We start from the raw sequence: 7537 nt of genomic DNA on the forward strand, positions 1-7537 counted from the left end.
CCTCCTGGCTCTTCGGGCGTGGGAGCTGTGGCCAGAGCCGCGGCCCTACCGGAAAATGCTTCGGGGGCTGGCGCGGTGGCGCCACGTGGGCGCCGGTGGCGCCGAGGCTGACAGCTGTCGGAAAGCCCGCAGCCCCACGGGCTGTGGGGCCACGTGAGCGGCTGCCAAAGAGCTTTCCAAGGAGGCACAGCTTTCCCTCCTGGCTCTTCGGGCGTGGGAGCTGTGGCCAGAGCTGCGGCCCTACCAGAAAATGCTTCGGGGGCTGTCGCGGCGGCGCCAGGTGGGCGCCGGTGGCGCCGAGGCTGACGGCCGCTGCAAAGCCCGCAGCCCCACGGGCTGTGGGGCCACGCGAGCGGCTGCCAAAGAGCTTTCCAACGAGGCACGGCTTTCCCTCCTGGCTCATCGGGCGTGGGAGCTGTGGCCAGAGCCGCGGCCCTACCGGAAAATGCTTCGCAGGCTGGCGCGGCGGCGCCACGTGGGCGCTGGTGGCGCCGAGGCTGACGGCCGCCAGAAAGCCCGCAGCCCCACGGGCTGTGGGGCCACGCGAGCGGCTGCCAAAGAGCTTTCCAACGAGGCACGGCTTTCCCTCCTGGCTCTTCGGGCGTGGGTGCTTTGGCCAGAGCCGCGGCCGTACCGGAAAATGCTTTGGGGGCTGGCGCGGCGGCGCCACGTGGGCGCCGGTGGCGCCGAGGCTGACGGCCGCCGCAAAGCCCGCAGCCCCACGGGCTGTGGGGCCACGCGAGCGGCTGCCAAACAGCTTTCCAACGAGGCACGGCTTTCCCTCCTGGCTCTTCGGGCGTGGGAGCTGTGGCCAGATCCGCGGCCCTACCGGAAAATGCTTCGCAGGCTGGCGCGGCGGCGCCACGTGGGCGCCGGTGGCGCCGAGGCTGACGGCTGACAGAAAGCCTGCAGCCCCACGCGCTGTGGGGCCACGCGAGCGGCTGCCAAAGAGCTTTCCAACGAGGCACGGCTTTCCCTCCTGGCTCTTCGGGCGTGGGAGCTGTGGCCAGAGCCGCGGCCCTACCGGAAAATGCTTCGCAGGCTGGCGCGGCGGCGCCACATAGGCGCTGGTGGCGCCGAGGCTGACGGCCGCCGCAAAGCCCGCAGCCCCACGGTGTGTGGGGCCACGCGAGCGGCTGCCAAAGAGCTTTCCAACGAGGCACGGCTTTCCCTCCTGGCTCTTCGGGCGCGGGAGCTGTGGCCAGAGACGCGGCCCTACCGGAAAATGCTTCGGGGGCTGGCGCGGCGGCACCAGGTGGGCGCCGGTGGCGCCGAGGCCGACAGCCGCCGGAAAGCCCGCAGCCCCACGGGCTGTGGGGCAACGCGAGCGGCTGCCAAAGAGCTTTCCAACGAGGCACGGCTTTCCCTCCTGGCTCTTCGGGCGTGGAAGCTGTGGCCAGAGCCGCGGCCCTACCAAAAAATGCTCCGGGGGCTGGCGCGGCGGCACCACGTGGGCGCCGGTGGCGTCGAGGCTGACCTCCGCCGCAAAGCCCGCAGCCCCACAGGCTGTGGGGCCACGCGAGCGGCTGCCAAAGAGCTTTCCAATGAGGCACGGCTTTCCCTCCTGGCTCTTCGGGCGCGGGAGCTGTGGCCAGAGCCGCGGCCCTACTGGAAAATGATTCACAGGCTGGCGCGGCGGCGCCACGTGGGCGTCGGTGGCGCCGAGGCTGATGGCCGCCGGAAAGCCCGCAGCCCCATGGTGTGTGGGGCCACGCGAGCGGCTGCCAAAGAGCTTTCCAACGAGGCATGGCTTTCCCTCCTGGCTCTTCGGGTGTGGGAGCTGTGGCCAGAGACGCGGCCCTACCGGAAAATGCTTCGCAGGCTGGCGCGGCGGCGCCATGTGGGCGCCGGTGGCGTCGAGGCTGACGGCCGCTGCAAAGCCCGCAGCCCCACGGGCTGTGGGGCCACGCGAGCGGCTGCCAAAGAGCTTTCCCATGAGGCACGGCTTTCCCTCCTGGCTCTTCGGGCGTGGGAGCTGTGGCCAGAGCCGCGGCCCTACCGGAAAATGCTTTGGGGGCTCGCGCGGCGGCGCCACGTGGGCGCCAGTGGCGCCGAGGCTGACGGCCGCCGCAAAGCCCGCAGCCCCACGGGCTGTGGGGCCACGCGAGCGGCTGCCAAAGAGCTTTGCAACGAGGCACGTCTTTCCCTCCTGGCTCTTCGGGCGTGGGAGCTGTGGCCAGAGCCGCGGCCCTACCGGAAAATGCTTCGCAGGCTGGCGCGGCGGCGCCACGTGGGTGCCGGTGGCGCCAAGGCTGACGGCCGCCGCAAAGCCCGCAGCCCCACGGGCTGTGGGGCCACGCGAGCGGCTGCCAAAGAGCTTTCCAACGAGGCACGGCTTTCCCTCCTGGCTCTTCGGGCGTGGGAGCTGTTTCCAGAGCCGCGGCCCTACCGAAAAATGCTTCGGGGGCTGGCGCGGCGGCGCCACGTGGGTGCCGGTGGCGCCGAGGCTGACGGCCGCCGCAAAGCCCGCAGCCCCACGGGCTGTGGGGCCACGCGAGCGGCTGCCAAAGAGCTTTCCAACGAGGCACGGCTTTCCCTCCTGGCTCTTCGGGCGTGGGAGCTGTGGCCAGAGCCGCGGCCCTACCGGAAAATGCTTCGCAGGCTGGCGCCGCGGCGCCACGTGGGCGCCGGTGGCGCCGAGGCTGACGGCTGACAGAAAGCCTGCAGCCCCACGGGCTGAGGGGCCACGCGAGCGGCTGCCAAAGAGCTTTCCAACGAGGCACGGCTTTCCCTCCTGGCTCTTCGGGCGTGGGAGCTGTCGCCAGAGCCGCGGCCCTACCGGAAAATGCTTCGCAGTCTGGCGCGGCGGCGCCACGTGGGCGCCGGTGGCACCAAGGCTGACGGCCGCTGCATGCCCGCAGCCCCACGGGCTGTGGGGCCACGCGAGCGGCTGCCAAAGAGCTTTCCAATGAGGCACGGCTTTCCCTCCTGGCTCTTTGGGCGCGGGAGCTGTGGCCAGAGCCGCGGCCCTACTGGAAAATGCTTCGCAGGCTGGCGCAGCGGCGCCACGTGGGCGTCGGTGGCGACGAGGCTGATGGCCGCCGGAAAGCCCGCAGCCCCATGGGCTGTGGGGCCACGTGAGCGGCTGCCAAAGAGCTTTCCAACGAGGCATGGCTTTCCCTCCTGGCTCTTCGGGCGTGGGAGCTGTGGCCAGAGCCGCGGCCCTACCGGAAAATGCTTCGCAGGCTGGCGCGGCGGCGCCAGGTGGGCGCCGGTGGCGCCGAGGCTGACGGCCGCCGCAAAGCCCGCAGCCCCACGGGCTGTGGGGCCACGCGAGCGGCTGCCAAACAGCTTTCCAACGAGGCACGGCTTTCCCTCCTGGTTCTTCGGGCGTGGGAGCTGTGGCCAGAGCCGCGGCCCTACCGGAAAATGCTCCGGGGGCTGGCGCGGCGGCGCCACGTGGGCGCCGGTGGCGCCGAGGCTGACAGCCGCCGGAAAGCCCGCAGCACCACGGGCTGTGGGGCCACGCGAGCGGCTGCCAAAGAGCTTTCCAACGAGGCACGGCTTTCCCTCCTGGCTCTTCGGGCGTGGGAGCTGTGGCCAGAGCCGCGGCCCTACCGGAAAATGCTCCGGGGGCTGTCGCGGCGGCGCCACGTGGGCGCCGGTGGCGCCGAGGCTGACAGCCGCCGGAAAGCCCGCAGCCCCACGGGCTGTGGGGCCACGCGAGCGGCTGCCAAAGAGCTTTCCAACGAGGCACGGCTTTCCCTCCTGGCTCTTCGGGCGTGGGAGCTGTGGCCAGAGACGCGGCCCTACCGGAAAATGCTTCGGGGGCTGTCGCGGCGGCGCCACGTGGGCGCCGGTGGCGCCGAGGCTGACAGCCGCCGGAAAGCCCGCAGCCCCACGGGCTGTGGGGCCACGTGAGCGGCTGCCAAAGAGCTTTCCAACGAGGCACAGCTTTCCCTCCTGGCTCTTCGGGCGTGGGAGCTGTGGCCAGAGCCGCGGCCCTACCGGAAAATGCTTCGGGGACTGTCGCGGCGGCGCCACGTGGGCGCCGGTGGCGCCGAGGCTGACGGCCGCCGCAAACCCCGCAGCCCCACGGGCTGTGGGGCCACGCGAGCGGCTGCCAAAGAGCTTTCCAACGAGGCACGGCTTTCCCTCCTGGCTCTTCGGGCATGGGAGCTGTGGCCAGAGCCGCGGCCCTACCAAAAAATGCTTCGGGGGCTGGCGCGGCGGCGCCAGGTGGGTGCCGGTGGCACCGAGGCTGACGGCTGACAGAAAGCCCGCAGCCCCACGGGCTGTGTGGCCACATGAGCGGCTACCAAAGAGCTTTCCAACGAGGCACGGATTTAACTCCTGGCTCTTCGGGCGTGGGAGCTGTGGCCAGAGACGCGGCCCTACCGGAAAATGCTTCGCAGGCTGGCGCGGCGGCGCCACGTGGGCGCTGGTGGCGCCGAGGCTGACGGCCGCCGGAAAGCCCGCAGCCCCACGGGCTGTGGGGCCACGCGAGCGGCTGCCAAAGAGCTTTCCAACAAGGCACGGCTTTCCCTCCTGGCTCTTCGGGCGTGGGAGCTGTGGCCAGAGCCGCGGCCCTACCGGAAAATGCTCCGGGGGCTGGCGCGGCGGCGCCACGTGGGCGCCGGTGGCGCCGAGGCTGACAGCCGCCGGAAAGCCCGCAGCACCACGGGCTGTGGGGCCACGCGAGCGGCTGCCAAAGAGCTTTCCAACGAGGCACGGCTTTCCCTCCTGGCTCTTCGGGCGTGGGAGCTGTGGCCAGAGCCGCGGCCCTAACGGAAAATGCTCCGGGGGCTGTCGCGGCGGCGCCACGTGGGCGCCGGTGGCGCCGAGGCTGACAGCCGCCGGAAAGCCCGCAGCCCCACGGGCTGTGGGGCCACGCGAGCGGCTGCCAAAGAGCTTTCCAACGAGGCACGGCTTTCCCTCCTGGCTCTTCGGGCGTGGGAGCTGTGGCCAGAGACGCGGCCCTACCGGAAAATGCTTCGGGGGCTGTCGCGGCGGCGCCAGGTGGGCGCCGGTGGCGCCGAGGCTGACAGCCGCCGGAAAGCCCGCAGCCCCACGGGCTGTGGGGCCACGTGAGCGGCTGCCAAAGAGCTTTCCAACGAGGCACAGCTTTCCCTCCTGGCTCTTCGGGCGTGGGAGCTGTGGCCAGAGCCGCGGCCCTACCGGAAAATGCTTCGGGGACTGTCGCGGCGGCGCCACGTGGGCGCCGGTGGCGCCGAGGCTGACGGCCGCCGCAAACCCCGCAGCCCCACGGGCTGTGGGGCCACGCGAGCGGCTGCCAAAGAGCTTTCCAACGAGGCACGGCTTTCCCTCCTGGCTCTTCGGGCATGGGAGCTGTGGCCAGAGCCGCGGCCCTACCAAAAAATGCTTCGGGGGCTGGCGCGGCGGCGCCAGGTGGGTGCCGGTGGCACCGAGGCTGACGGCTGACAGAAAGCCCGCAGCCCCACGGGCTGTGTGGCCACATGAGCGGCTACCAAAGAGCTTTCCAACGAGGCACGGATTTACCTCCTGGCTCTTCGGGCGTGGGAGCTGTGGCCAGAGACGCGGCCCTACCGGAAAATGCTTCGCAGGCTGGCGCGGCGGCGCCACGTGGGCGCTGGTGGCGCCGAGGCTGACGGCCGCCGGAAAGCCCGCAGCCCCACGGGCTGTGGGGCCACGCGAGCGGCTGCCAAAGAGCTTTCCAACAAGGCACGGCTTTCCCTCCTGGCTCTTCGGGCGTGGGAGCTGTGGCCAGATCCGCGGCCCTACCGGAAAATGCTTCGCAGGCTGGTGCGGCGGCGCCACGTGGGCGCCGGTGGCGCCGAGGCTGACGGCTGACAGAAAGCCTGCAGCCTCACGGGCTGTGGGGCCACGCGAGCGGCTGCCAAAGAGCTTTCCAACAAGGCACGGCTTTCCCTCCTGGCTCTTCGGGTGTGGGAGCTGTGGCCAGAGACGCGGCCCTACCGGAAAATGATTCACAGGCTGGCGCGGAAGCGCTACGTATGCGTCGGTGGCGCCGAGGCTGACGGCCGCCGTAAAGCCCGCAGCTCCACGGGCTGCGGGGCCACGCGAGCGGCTGCCAAAGAGCTTTCCAACGAGGCACGTCTTTCCCTCCTGGCTCTTCGGGCGTGGGAGCTGTGGCCAGATCCGCTTCCCTACCGGAAAATGCTTCGCAGGCTGGCACGGCGGCGCCACGTGGGCGCCGGTGGCGCCGAGGCTGACGGCTGACAGAAAGCCTGCAGCCCCACGGGCTGTGGGGCCACGTGAGCGGCTGCCAAAGAGCTTTGCAACGAGGCACGGCTTTCCCTCCTGGCTCTTCGGGCGTGGGAGCTGTGGCCAGAGATGCGGCCCTACCGGAAAATGCTTCGCAGGCTGGCGCGTCGGCGCCACATAGGCGCTGGTGGCGCCGAGGTTGACGGCCGCCGGAAAGCCCGCAGCACCACGGGCTGTGGGGCCACGCGAGCGGCTGCCAAACAGCTTTCCAACGAGGCACGGCTTTCCCTCCTGGCTCTTCGGGCGTGGGAGCTGTGGCCAGAGACGCGGCCCTACCGGAAAATGGTTCGCAGGCTGGCGCGGCGGCGCCACATAGGCGCCGGTGGCGCCGAGGCTGATGGCTGACAGAAAGCCTGCAGCCCCACGGGCTGTGGGGCCACGCGAGCGGCTGCCAAAGAGCTTTCCAACGAGGCACGGCTTTCCCTCCTGGCTCTTCGGGCGTGGGAGCTGTGGCCAGAGCCGCGGCCCTACCGGAAAATGCTTCGCAGGCTGGCGCGGCGGCGCCACATAGGCGCTGGTGGCGCCGAGGCTGACGGCCGCCGCAAAGCCCGCAGCCCCACGGGCTGTGGGGCCACGCAATCGGCTGCCAAAGAGCTTTCCAACGAGGCACGGCTTTCCCTCCTGGCTCTTCGGGCGTGGGAGCTGTGGCCAGAGACGCGGCCCTACCAAAAAATGCTTCGGGGGCTGGCGCGGCGGCGCCAGGTGGGCGCCGGTGGCGCCGAGGCTGACGGCCGCCGGAAAGCCCGCAGCCCCACGGGCTGTGGGGCCACGCGAGCGGCTGCCAAAGAGCTTTCCAATGAGGCACGGCTTTCCCTCCTGGCTCTTCGGGCGCGGGAGCTGTGGCCAGAGACGCGGCCCTACCGGAAAATGCTTCGCAGGCTGGCGCAGCGGCGCCACGTGGGCGTCGGTGGCGCCGAGGCTGATGGCCGCCGGAAAGCCCGCAGCCCCATGGTGTGTGGGGCCACGCGAGCGGCTGCCAAAGAGCTTTCCAACGAGGCACGGCTTTCCCTCCTGGCTCTTGGCGCGTGGGAGCTGTGGCCAGAGCCGCGGCCCTACCGGAAAATGCTTCGGGGGCTGGCGCGGTGGCGCCAGGTGGGCGCCGGTGGCGCCGAGTCTGACGGCCGCCGCAAAGCCCGCAGCCCCACGGGCTGTGGGGCCACGCGAGCGGCTGCCAAAGAGCTTTCCAACGAGGCACGGCTTTCCCTCCTGGCTCTTCGGGCGTGGGAGCTGTGGCCAGAGCCGCAGCCCTACTGGAAAATGCTTCGGGGGCTGGCGCGGCGGCGCCACGTGGGCGCCGGTGGCGACTAGGCTGACGGCCGCCGCAAAGCCC

Source organism: Larus michahellis, unplaced genomic scaffold (genome assembly GCF_964199755.1).
Source record: "Larus michahellis unplaced genomic scaffold, bLarMic1.1 SCAFFOLD_26, whole genome shotgun sequence".
In the NCBI taxonomy this organism is placed as follows: Eukaryota; Metazoa; Chordata; class Aves; order Charadriiformes; family Laridae; genus Larus; species Larus michahellis.